We start from the raw sequence: 14,177 nt of genomic DNA, 5'->3' as shown, positions 1-14,177 counted from the left end.
GTAAGCACAGTCTCTTCGGGGGTATCAATAAAAGCAAACCAAAGGGTCGGAGTTTATTTTCCACAAGAGACGACAAATATAAAATATAGAGAAGGGCAAATGGTGACACAGCTATCTAACTGAAGTTCAGCAGTTAGACGCAACACCTCGGCCTTGAAGAAGACAAATAGGAGCTTCACATTCAAGCGGAATTAATAATCATGCCTTTCATACACATGAAAAAACCATATGCTTATAAAGGACAGAAGGATCTGTGGTACAGTTCATTAAAGTGGAAAAGATGGGAAGTGTACAGAGAAATTATCAAATACTTCTACTTCTTTTTTGTCCTTTATACATCCACTGCAGAACCCTCACATCTACATATATCTCCAGATACTCACATATTAGGATTTTGAATTATATTTAATACTTTAAATCAGCAGCCTCCAGTCTGTAAGTTTAGCACTTCACGTGTCACATTTCATGACTGCAGTTCCACAAAGGAGACAATCCCCTCTAAACTTCTCACATGGTCACATCAGTTTGAGGTCAAAGAGCTAACGTTTTGTGTTCACACAGAAAGGCGAAGATCTGAAAAATGTCAACAAATCGGAAAAGGGTTGTCACAACTGCTCAGGTTTATCTTGTGACCGTTCTGACCCTTTTGCCTCATGCCCCAGAACAAGCTGGCTGTTTCGTGAGTAATCTAGGTTAACTAAACCATAAGATCCTAAATATAGCTGCAACTATATATCAGCCAGTATTTTTGATACTTTAAGCACATGGATTTTAAATCTAGGCATTTTCTAATGTTCTTCATTATGGCTGGTTAATGAGTGAGACTGTACATGTCTTCTACAGGAATATAAAACCTTTTTGCTCAGCGAAATGATTTCCAACCAGTGAGACATGTTTGACATTTCTACATGATAACAGCTGAAGGACGGACATCCTGAGTGTAGCATGATAATAAGAAAAGGGAAGCAGTCTGTCAGAATCAAGTTATTTTTCTGCTTTTACACTTGGTTGAATTTGAAGTGTGTGGAGAAAGGGTAAAAGTGACAACAAATACGCTGTAGGCGAGAAACCCATTATCTAGCTCTCAAATCTCCAATTAGAGGAAAAGTAATTCACAACACATTATTGATCTGAACGCTGTCAATTTTGACAAGATCTGCAACACCACTGATTTTTTCTAGCTATGACAGATGACTATAAATAACTGACCAAGTCACTGCTGTTGTGTTAATTGCAGAAACGTGTACAGTTTTCTTGTACTGTGTGAAGCTACAAGTATTTAATAAACTGTAAGTTGTGTTGGTGGCTGAAAGCTCCTCTTAACTGTAACCGTCAAATCCGGTTTAGGCTACATTCTCAGTGTTGGTGAAGCAGTTGGGAAGTCTGACAAGCCTTACAACTCTTCTCTAGTTTTCATACAGGAGCGGCTTTGAGGCTTGTCCTTGTTTTCCATTTGATTTGGGTTTGGTATTTTTTGTTGTTTTTGTGTTTTTGTTTTGTTTTAACCCGTGTACAGAACATGTTTGGATGAGAGCTTTGATGACTAAGCTTACCTTAGTCATCACGGTTTATCTGTTTTCCTGTTTACTGTGAAACTGAATGAACTGCAAGTTCTGACCCACGAAAACAGGCTTAAAATAAAATGTAGACTGTCCAGTTCCTTAGAGAGTCTTTTAAAACAGCTAAACACTGAACAAAGCCAGGGCCTTGCCAATTAGGGTAGCCACACCCTAAAGCATACCATGTTTTATCATTTATTTTAGTCTAAATGGGACCATAATATACTAAATAGGGATTCGGGTCCACTGAAGAAGACTTCAAAGTAACAATAGAGAAGTGTTAAGAGTGCAAAGGTAATAAATGAGAGGGGCAGGTTTCTCATACTGCTAAACAACTGAACTTCTTCTGCAACCAGAGAATTTTCTCCTAACTGTAGATTAAAGAAACATCAGCGTGGAAGCATTGTCCATCTTTGATATACAGTGTATTTTAGTTATTGCTACAATTTTCCTACAATTAATGTTTAAACATTTATAGAAAGATGTTGAACACAGCACTGTACCTGTCACACCACCATACACATTTCTTCTTGAACATCAAAGGACTTCCAGGACTAAATGTTACACGTGAAGATAATTCATAGCCAACAGAGCTGAACACGGAAGGCATCATTTTTCTAACCGCTTATCTGCTTCTTCCCATCATCTCTTCCTCGCTCAGCATGTGGCCTCAAGGGAAGGACTCACTGAATACTACACCCTCTTCTGTCTGGTATCACAACCACAGCCTATTCCCAGCAATGTGTGGCCCACAAAATCTAAAATCCTCTCCATCGTGCATGCTGGAACATTCGTTCTGCATGAGTGAATCTCTACATAGAGAGGGATGCTGAATGATGAGACGGGAGACACAGACGCAAAGGAAGATGTTCAGGATGGATTCCTTTGTGATGCTATTTTTTAAGTCATAAGAAAGTTGGATGGACATCCACATTGTGGGCAGCAGACAAGAGAGCCACAGGGCACGTTTATTGTTTCATGGGGGCGTGAATTTACAGAGGTGTGGTTCAGTATAGGTCTCTGTATTTGGTCTGTTTCTTACCGTTAATGTGACTCAGCAGTCTGAGTCCCTGTGACCCAGTTTGCAACCTTTTGTATCAGGTTTATTCATGCTCTCTGGCCTCTACTGGAGATGGCGGGTTAATAATTAATGGAAGCGGAAGAAAGAATTTGAGTTTTAAAGTTCCTTCTCTCACCTGGATAAATAACGTGGCCTGATAATAAGGGTGGCCTGATTTTAACAGCATCCTCAGAAAAATTCAGTGTCCTTTTCCTGCTCTGAAGCACTGCAGCTGACCCATTTCCCTAACTTATTTCCTTTACCATCCTTCATTTACTTTTGCCAACTCCCCTCTTACATTTCATCTCCTTTTTTTTGTATTCCCCCCCCTTGCTTCTTTTACTCATTTCTGTCTGCTTTGGCTGTTTGGCTGTTTCTCTTCTTTGTGATTTTTCTCTCTGACACACCATTGTGCTCAGTAACACAGTCGCCTGGAGTCAAAAACAAAGCACATGAAATGTCTCTCCAGCAGCCTGATGAACACCGATAGTCACAGCTGAAATGTCACCGGTAGCCTGCTGCTGCTATCTCTTAACAGATCTATTCTTCTGCACTTGATGCTGAATAGAAAATAAAATTTCATGTAGAGTATCAGCTCTGCTGCAGAACGAAGTGTGAGCACTGCAGCGTCTGTTACATCTGTGTATTTCCATGTAAATGATGCTGAAATTAGAGTTTAATGAAATTTCTTTCGTGCTCCCAAGAAGGCTTCGTCTGTGAACAATGCTGAATATGCATTAGATTAGAAAATTTCAAATGTTGTCTGTTAGGGGAGCATCTATAAATAAGAAACAAGCATAAATACGACAAAAACATAACTGCATTTGTGTAGTTCCTTGCAGTTCAGTTACCTGCAGGATAGAAATATGGAAACTTTCTATGTCAAGGGTAAATTTCTGGCTAAAGCCTGTATCGTCAAATTTCTTATATATGACTCTAAATCAGGGGTGTCAAACGCCAGTCCTCGAGGGCTGGTGTCTTGAAACTTTTAAATGTGCCCCTTCTGGGACACAGCTGAATAAAATTAGTAGGTCATTAGCAAGACTATCGAACTTGACTACATACTGAGGTAGCAACCCCTAACCTACTCAGGTAACTTTAAATAAATGTAAGTTTTTGGAAACATTTACTTCTAAAACTACTTTATTGCACCATGTTCATTCACTCACGAGCTGCTGTAACATGAATCAAATGGCTGAAGTGCCACCTCAGCATGCAGTCAGGTTCTATAGTTGCTAATGACCTACTAATTTTAATTAGGTGTGTTGCAGCAGGGATGCATGGAAAAGTTTCAAGACACTGGCCCGTGAGGGCTGGAGTTTGACACCTCTGCTCTAAAATGTATAGAAATCTCAAGATTGGTCTAAAAATAATGGCTAACAAAAGAAGTAGAAGAAGATGGTGAGGATGACTTAACTAATTTTTCATATCCCTTATGCTGATATATTTGAAAGCACAGTCTGTAGGCATAAGTCAAACTGAAATGCAACTTAAAGAAAAAAGTAATGTACTTCTTTTCAAACTTAGAATCAAAGCTAGTTACCTTATCTTAGTCCTTAAACCATTGGGAAGGGCAAAGAGCCATTGCAGGTGGGGTGCAGATGAATAGGTGATAAATATGAAATGAAGTGACTGATTCTGATTCTTGTAGGGAAAATAACATACCAAAGTTTCTTGATGGTATTGAGGTGATGTTTATTTCACACAAAGAAGTGAATTCTTCAAAATGAGTGAAACAAACAACCTAGTCTTCTCTAAAAGTACAGACATAAGGCAAGAATCGAAAAAATCTTCCTGACAATCAGCAAATGGTAGCATAAACTCTGGCCCAGTGAAACACTTCACTCATACAGAGAGAAAGACAACCATTCACACTTCATCCTCGCCTACAGCAGGTTTAGCATCGCCAAATAACCTAACAAGCATGTCTTTGGAGTGTGGGAGGAAACTGAAACCCCCACGCAGGCACAGGCAGAATGTGCAAACTGTGCAACACCGGGAGGTCAGCTGGGGAACCTTCTAGCTGTGAACCATCACACCTCTATTTTTCATATTATATTTATTTGCTTGACAATTTATTCATCTGTCATAATGTATTGTCCAACTTTTCTAAATGTTAATTTCAAAAATGTTCAACTGGCAGGGTTAAACCTGGTGGAAAAATCACTTCTGTTATTCCAGGAAACATGCAGGGGTATACTTACCAGCACAGGCAAGGTGTATGCAGATACCTGGCATGCATGTCTGTACACCTTGTCTTCACTTTTCGTCTTGCAAAGGTAATGTCAAGCTTTTTGCCAACAATTAAAATGCAGTTAGAAAAACATCTTTTATGGCGATGATGACATTTCTGGGACTTTTTGAATTCTGTCAGTTAAGGTGAAGCTGTTAGCCTGCAGGTCTGAGAGACCGCTGCAGGGAAGATGGGGCAGGAAGTGTGGCCACGGTTGTAAACATAGAGATGCCTCAGGTAAAGAGAGAAGCTACTGTATATGAAACTATGCTGGACTTATTTGGCTGGTCTAGCTGGATTTTAATAGAAACATAATGAATTCATAATAACAAGCTAACTTGTAGCTAGAATGTATTGCTGGTTGCAGTCTTACGTTAGGGTGATTGTAAACTCTATAATATACTGGGATACTTTCAATCCTTGTTGCACATAAGATGTCAAAAGAAGCAGGCAGATGGCCTGAGGAAGATAAATACAGTGACCATCATGTGGTTAGTACCATAAATGAAACATAGTAAGATTTTATCTTTGTTTTTATTGAATCCTGCTCTGAAAATGAGAAATACACCCTGTAAGAAGAAGCAAAGGTGAAAGAGGACTCAAGGGAAAGAAGGAGAAGCATATCTGCCCTTTATTTTAATCTAAATATGAGGTGGGAGAGCAAGAAGAAGAGGAGGAGGAGGAGGAGGATGATGACAGGATGAGATGAGACATTCACTACTACCCCTGAGGAGGAACAGCAGTACATGCTGAAGCCTGATGAGAAGTGAGGGCAGAGGATGTGAGTGTGTCCCTGTATGTGCGTGTGTGTGGGTATGCAGCATGTGTGCAAAGCACAGGGTAATGAATGACCCCCAGTTTACCTCAACGCTGCCCAGCCCTGTGATCAACGTCCCCACATACTTCCCAAATTAAACATATGGCTTTTTAACTTTGTGGAGCGGTTCAGCACAGTGCGACAGAGCCCTGCCCAGAGCCAGTGCAGCTGCTGCGGGTAGCGATTACAGGGCACTTCAGTTTGATCTGGAGCAAACCCAGAGTGGTGAAGCTAAGACTAAAGTCAGAGGAGAATACAGCTGCCAAGGACCCCCAAAATATCCTCTCACACTCATGGTGACCCTCCCTGAAGAGTAGAGCTGTATCTTCACACAAAGAAAAGAAAAAGAGAAACTCAGAAAACACAATTTTAGGTGTGTTTAATCTCTTATCAAATTTACATCTTTTGTTATGAGTTTTAAATAAAAGTGTCCTTTTTTAATAATAATAAATAAATGTGTAAGAAAAAATAAGAATGTGGCCACTTTTAATTAGAAAGTCATTACGAGATGGTCTTAAGGACTAAACAGAAATGTTCACTAAAGGTCAGTTTGTCACACAGGATCATTTCTGACATTCACATTTTTTCTGGGGTGAGTTCTGATGTCCACACTGGGTGATGTTTGTCTGCTTATGGCTTATAAAACTAATGGAGTTTCAAAGTAAATGCTAAAGATAACCCATGTAAAGAATTTTCAAATGAAACCAGCTTTATTCTTATATCCTTAAATCACAATTTGTCACATAAGTTGTACAACTTGCACAGTTGTACCAAGTTGTACATGAATTTTTGATGAACTTAATTACCCAGAACTCATGTAACATGACATGAGCTACAAGTGCAATCCTCCGGGAAGCACTTGAAACAGGAAAAATGTGGATCAGGAGTTTAAAGGAATAATTTTAGCACTTCCTGTGGATGACATTCTGCCATTTGTCTCATCAGACAGCAGGGAACTCTGTCATGTTTCAAAGTGACATGAACGAGAGCTTCCTTATTGCAAAATTGGGGACAGAAACATTATCTGTTTGTGGTGTTGCTGGGTATCTTACAAAGACTATTTGTGTCATGCTTTAGAGGAGGAAGGGGTTCCCTGGGGAAACTTGCACTTCTTCCATCTGGACCTTCATCTCCTCATGGTTCATCCTGAAAGTTCAGCAAAGCAGCAGCCATTAAACATTTAGCATCAGACTTTTACTATTTTCTCAGTGCAACAAAATCCTTTTCCCTCTGCACATGAATATGCAAGAAGGCTGTCTTTGCTGGAGCAATATGAAGGCAGACCAGGGCACTATTACACTGCTGGCTGAGAGCTGCTGTTGTGTAGCCTTACATCACATCATCTCCTGGTGCAGAAAGGCACATCACTGGAACACTAACCCATTAGGCTACAATCTCAGCTGGGGGGTTTTCTGTGTCATGGCTTTCTTTTCTGTGTCATCACAGCTGAAATTCATGTGGTTATCCCCAAATGGGGGAGTCTCTTGACTTGCACCCAGAGAAATTCATTTATGTGTCATGACTGTAGAAGAAGTCAAAAGTCCAACACTCTGCAACTGTGACAGGATTTTCCAAACAGCTCCTCTAAGTAGGTGACCCAGTGACCGATAGATGTATTTTACCACATTTATTTTCCTGCCTTCTCAGAATATTTTTGTAACGTCAAAAAATATTTGCTTTAAGTGAAATGTAGATCTAACGTTGCCCTGCTTGTCTGAAACCATTTCTCTGCATTTAAATAGTTAATCCACATTGCTCACATCTCACTGCTGTAAGCATGTAAGAAGAGAACGGCCATGCTAATGGCTCTGTGGAGTTGTCAGCAGGTTTGCTGTGTCTGTGGCTTCTCCAGAGTGTTGCAGGGGTTGAATTTTTTGTTGGGTAGGACTATGAAAGTTAAATGAATGTCTATAAATAAAAATCCACATTTTCTAAGAGGGGTCTCATAGGGATGACCCCGCCCACCTCCCTCCCCACTCTTGTTTGCTAGTTTTGTATAGGAGGTGGGCAGAGTGGTAGCAATGGATCCAAACAGGAGCTACATCTGAAATGCATTCACCTACATTCTCCACGATAGGCTGTATAGATGCTTTTGTCCACCACTGAAAGAAAAACAGATTTGACTTACATAAGTCAAACTTTTGGGTCATTATCTCAAAATTTAGATTTACTCACTCAAACATCCGAGAAAATTATTTGAAATTTTGAGAAAATAACTCTATATTATGCACAAAAAAGGCAGGGGTTTGGTCGGCTTGGTTTTTGGATTTCTTTGTTTGATTTTAATTCAATTCACAATTCTCTATGTGGTATAATTTTTTTTAATTTTTTTTAGCTGTAGCTGTAGGATACTTAGACGTATGTTGTTCCTTATTAATAGACTACAAAAGTAATTCTTCATAGCCATTGTTGGATGGATATTTACTGCTCAAGAATCTATTCATGGCTATTTAGCAAATCTAAAATATGACATGTTGATGTAAAAAAATAAAAAGACAACCGGTTCCAGGAATTCATTAAATTAATCAATAAATTTAATTAATTTAACTAATTTATGACAAACAATCAAATTGTGATTGAATTGCAGACTTTTAGCTTTAATTTAATATGTTTACCAAAGCATTGCAGTAACTCTTAAACATTTTCAGAGAATTATTTAACAACTAACATAATCTTTAAAAAACAGAATTGCTTTTAATACTTGGGTGTAATTCCTTTGCAGTCAATCTGAAGCCTATAGAACCCAAATACTGCATTTCCTCTTTTCAGATGCTCTGCAAGACCTTTACAGCAGCTACCCTCAGTGGCTAATTATTTGCGGATCTCTCTGTTCTTAGTTTTATCCTGAGTAACTGACCAGCACGAACTGATGATCTGAGATCAGGTGACTGACTTGGTAATCCAGTTTCACTGCCTTAAGAAACTCTGGTTGCTTTTGCAGAAAGCTTTGGATCATTATAATTTGTACTGTGAATCACTGCCTGATCAGTTCAGCAGCATTTTTCAGATTCTGAGCAAACTTTGCCCTTGAACACTTCAGATTTCATGCGGCTACTTCAATCAGCAGGCACATCGTCACTAAACACGAGTCATGGATCATGACTTGTTTTTATCCTTCTCCATATTTTTTTCTTTCCTTCATTCTGATACAAGCTAGTTTTGGTTCTTTAGAAGATTATATCATCATGCTAACATAATCAGTGCTGTGGACAGCAACTGCAGCTGGCGTAATGCAGCTGGCAGAAACACACTGTATACACTGCATAGTTAAGTGATTTATGTGCTTGACATCGACAAAGTGAAAACCCTGCAGTTTATCAAATGGTGTGTATGGTCTGTATAGCAGAGGATCAATACCTCAACTGATCCTTGAAAAACATCAGCCACAATCCTGTAATGAGTACAAATGAGTGAAAAACAACAAACAACTCTAATAGAAATCCACAAAACTCCAGAGGTGGGACCAAGTCATTGTTTTGCAAGTCTCAAGTAAGTCTCAAGTCTTTATCCTCAAGTCTCAAGTCAAGTCTCAAGTAATGTCAGGCAAGTCAGAGTCGAGTCTCAAGTCACTGGTGTAAAAGTCCAAGTAAAGTCACAAGTCTGAAATTTTGAATTTCAAGTCCTTTCGAGTCTTTAAAAAAAAAACGAAAAAAAGCATGTTGCAGTTATATGCTAAATGTAAATATTAGACCATGTAATTTTTAAATCTGTGTTTTTCTCAACACATGACAAAATAGTGAACTTAGAAAATATACACAAATTGTGAAATTGCACCTCTTTAAAATGCAGCTCAATTAAACCTAGCTCCAAGAATAATTTTCACCGACAGTTCTGAGATAAGCTGCATGTTATTCTTGGATGCGCTTGTAGGACCGGCTTTAAAATCGCATGACAAAAATATCATACATAAATAAATGATATTTAAAAAAATATATAATTTAAAAAAAAACTGCATCACCAACGTAGCCTGGAAAACATTTGCTAGTTAGATGAAGTCAGCTATCTCATCGTAGCATATTTATATGCATATTTATAATCATACGGTTCTTGGAGTGAGTGCATACACTCATGAAGTTTAGTAACTTCAGGTCACTGCAACAAGCCCAGGTACAGTTTACCGACGGATGGGTGCAGGACCTTGAAATGCACCGTGTAGAAAGTAAAGACCATCGTACGTATCATAAGTTTACCAGTCTCACAAATCGTCTTCATAAATACACATTCGTTAACCGTTTATTAATAGGACCTTTGAGCTCAACGGTAGTTAATTAGCAGTGGAAATAATTTCTGGTAGCATCACAGAAATGTAGCAGTGACAATAATATTGTATGCTGTAATCGTACTGGGCAATTAGTGATACAAAACAACTGTTTTACCCTGTGAATAAAAGTATATGTTTTTGTCAATGTACCATAATAACAGAAGCGAAACGCAATATTGTGTCAGGACAATTCACTATTTATGCACAATAAACAAAGGAGCATAGCGCGACAATTTCTGTTCAGCGCCAGACTTGCTTGTAACCTATATCACCAATTATGTTAAGAAAAATGACGCATTAACTACAACAGCAGACTGACCTTTGTGTAAATGCTTGGAGCAGACTAACCTGTGAGCTGGAGTGTTCTGGGACGTTATAATTGGTCTTTGAATGGCTGCAATCCAGTCGCATCTTTGTTACTTCGGAAACATGGCTTGAACAATTTCTCTTCAACGACGTAATCCGATAACAACCGATCTCTTTACCCGTCGGCTTCCCGTGGCTGTCATGCGACCGGCTATTGCAGTTAATAACACAACAGCTTCTTGACATTTTTGTGTTTCTTTTTATCGCTGTGTGACTGGTTTCAATTGAAAGCCTGCGTGCGCTAGTACCGCTTGCCACGAGTTCCCAGAATCCTTTGCGGTTCTACCCGTGAATGACGTCACATTTTCAATCTCTATATAATATGCATGTTAAATATTATATTTGGGGTAAAATATCAAGTCTTTTCAAGTAAACCGGTTCAAGTCCAATTCAAGTCCCAAGTCATTGGTGTAAAAGTCCAAGTCAAGTCACAAGTCTTAGAACATTATTTCAAGTCAAGTCTAAAGTCATAAAATTAATGACTCGAGTCTGACTCGAGTCCAAGTCATGTGACTCGAGTCCACACCTCTGCAAAACTCTACTAAAAACAGAAAAATGAAGGCCAGCTACAAACAGGAACCAAAGGCACTGGCCATGAACATCACAACGCTGTACCATTGTGTGACTTGCTCAAAGGCACCACTGTGCTATGGGGGAGAGTTACTCATTCGTACGATCCCCCATTTATTTCCAGTTGGCACACACACACACACATCACAAACACACTTTTTTCTAACCTTTAGGCTTTCACTGCCCTATTTGAAGAAGAAAATGAGTCAGGAAATCGGTACTCTCGCTTATGGCTAAATTTAATTGAATATGCAAAATTTAAAGTGCTGTGTATTTATTTGCCACCAGTTTGGAGATACATAATAAAGTGTTCAATGCCACATGACAAAATAAGCGAGACATCAGGTCTGAAGTTTACCTGAAATTTTATCAGTTGTGAGAAAGCTGCAGGGTGAGGTGATTGATATTGATTGTTTTAGGGGAATGTTTTATGCAGTACTGAGACCCTCAGTGAGCAGAAAATAGCAACATGAGGCTCCAACAAACCACAAAGGTCACATAAAAATAGCTCATAGTCATAATGGATATTCGTTTTCCTAAGCAAGATCCACCAAACTCTTTATGCATCACTGCAGTCAGGTGTAAAATTGAAATATTAAAGCTTTGCATGGCCTGAGATGCTCTCAGCTGCCATACCTATGCATGCCTGTGTGCATATGCACACACACACACACACACACACACACGAAAGCCCTTCGCTTGAGTGCACGCCTGTCCTTTATGTGCACGCACATGAACCTGTAAGTGTGTGTGATTGTGTGTTTACTGCATGCCCATGTCGGTATGCGTGTCTGTGCAGTCAGCCTGTCCCCAGAGGGCTCATAGTGTTACAGACTGTCCTACTGGCTTTATTAACCAGTTGCTGCTCGGGGCAACATGAAAACATAGCTCAACGTGTGTTCAGCAGACAGAGCTTCGCAGTGTCGTCGCTCTCCTGGGTTACTCTGGTTCAAATAATCTCTCAGTCTGTCTCCATACTCAACAAAAAGAGGTATTCATATCAAAACTTTATTTTTCACATGTCTGGCACATACACCTGCCTTTATAAAGAGCCTTTTTCTTTGCAGTGGAGGAAGTACATTCCCTCAAGTATCCAAGTAGAATTTCTGTACATATGTAAATATTTATGTTACTATAACATTATTGTACTTTTTATAACAAACTGCAGTGAGCTTTGTATACTGGAACTGATTTCTTTTTGGGTTTATTAAACCACTTGACACTCACCTATCCTTTAGGCATAAAAGACTTCTAACTCAAGGGATCAATCAGTGTTGTGTCTACACATTACAGATAGCTTAGCAATTTTTTAATTGTGTCTTTAGGCATTTTGTCACTAGCAGCCAATTGCAGAATCCCATAACTTGTTCCTATTTCTTTTCTTTTTTTTTAAATAATCTATAAAAACACCAAAGATAACACAGTTTGACAGGCACAAAAGAGCCCTTTGCACCACTAAGGTGATTCCCAAAAACCTTCTGACAGCCTGGCATATCTCAGTGTGGTGTGCAGTATGTCCTGGTCTCCATTTGAGACAGTGGGATCTTGTAAAAATAGGAACACATTATAAATGAAGAAAAGTATTTTGATCCATCACGCAGTAACATGTGGGAAGCATCTGATTTAAAGCAGCTTTTTCATTATGCCTGTGACTCCAAACCCAATTCCAATGCAGTAAAACCATACCTGAATAGAAAAACACACTGGAACAATATCAGTCATGGATGGTCCTCGCAGAGCTCAAACATCAACGTTACTGATAGAGAGAATGATAGAGAACAGAAATAGAGGCAGACAACATCCAATAAAGAGCTTTGAATCTTCTTCCAGAAGCCTGGAGAACTATTCCTGAAGACTACAGAAAGGAATTACACAGAAATTTGCTTAAGGCTGTGTTGAAGAATAAAGGTGGTCCCACAGAATATTGATTTTCAAGCTCATTAGAGTAGTAAAAACTCTATTTCTGCCTTATGTTATTCTATTATAATGATATTTCTAATTTAATGCAGGGCTCTTACTAGTAGATGAGTGTGGTGTATTTTAACACAGTGGCTCAAAGGTTATTTTCTCTGGGCTTGTGGGCTTTGGGTTTATGGTCAGAGTTCCTGCTTTGTAAATAAACAGCCACTGTTCTGCTTTTACTTCACCAAAGGGAATATTTTCATCGAGCCTCACATTAGCCAACATTTACAAAACAGGACGCCTCATCACGAGAAATTATGCCCTCCTACTGTATGATTGATAATGCTTTTGTTTGTTATCCTTCCCACGGCTTCATTGTGGGTTGTTTTGTTTTTTTTAAATACCCTATTTATCATTGATAAAACTGTCTGATAGCATGTGTGGATCATATTTGGATGCGGTGGCAGATGGAGTGCTCTCAGTGCTCACCGCATCTCCAGCAACACTGGAGGAGAGAGAGGCGATGGCAGCACAAGGTGCAGAAAGGACATGTGACAGTGGGTTATTAAAAAAAACCCTGTAGCTGCTACCATCCCCCCCTCCAAGCTCCTCCAGCCTTGCTTGTCTGAATTTAATGGGGCCCGTCTTCATTCTCGCAGCTGTGACTGAGCTGTAACACTGCAAAATGAGTGACAGACACACGTATTGTTCCTCACCCACAGTGCTCCCTATTGTGCATACACTCTTGCAGAAATGTTGTGTCATTTTACCATTTTCAGCACCTAAACAATTAAGCCTCGTATATGTTGTTAATAATAATAACACACTGACAGATGCAATTGTTGCTATTAACAGTTCTCGTCTTTGAAAAAAGCAGCACGATGTGTTAAACATGACAAGTCCTTTTAAAAAGTGACTGAATGTATTTTTGGTGGCTGTCTGAAAAATGACTGCTATTATTTGCAGGGAAACCAGACAACTGCACGGGCTCATTCGCACAGCACACCCAAAATGCCTGCATGTACACAAACACTCTAGTAGACACATAAGTCAACTAAAACATTAATTAGACCCACATAAAATCCCAAACACACATGTACAAGCGCAGATTCACATTCATTAAACTCGATGAAAATATTCCCTTTGGTGAAGTAAAAGCAGAACAGTGGCTGTTTATTTACAAAGCAGGAACTCAGACCATAAACCCAATGCCCAGAGGCCCAGAGAAAATGATGAGGGGATGGTGTACCTCTTTGTTTTTCATCCAAACCTCTTTCAAGTTCACTCAAATTAGTCTTTAATGAGGTAAATACCAAACGAAGGTGGTAATTCAAGCAAAGACTCGATTATTTTAGTGGAGCTGGATGCAGCATTGCTCTCGTCTAAGCACTGAGTTTAAACTCTGTTGG

This window comes from Astatotilapia calliptera, chromosome 5 (assembly GCF_964374335.1).
Source record: "Astatotilapia calliptera chromosome 5, fAstCal68.1, whole genome shotgun sequence".
Lineage (NCBI taxonomy): Eukaryota > Metazoa > Chordata > Actinopteri > Cichliformes > Cichlidae > Astatotilapia > Astatotilapia calliptera.
The sequence above is the reverse complement of the archived record's forward strand: the minus strand, read 5'-3'. Positions refer to the sequence as shown.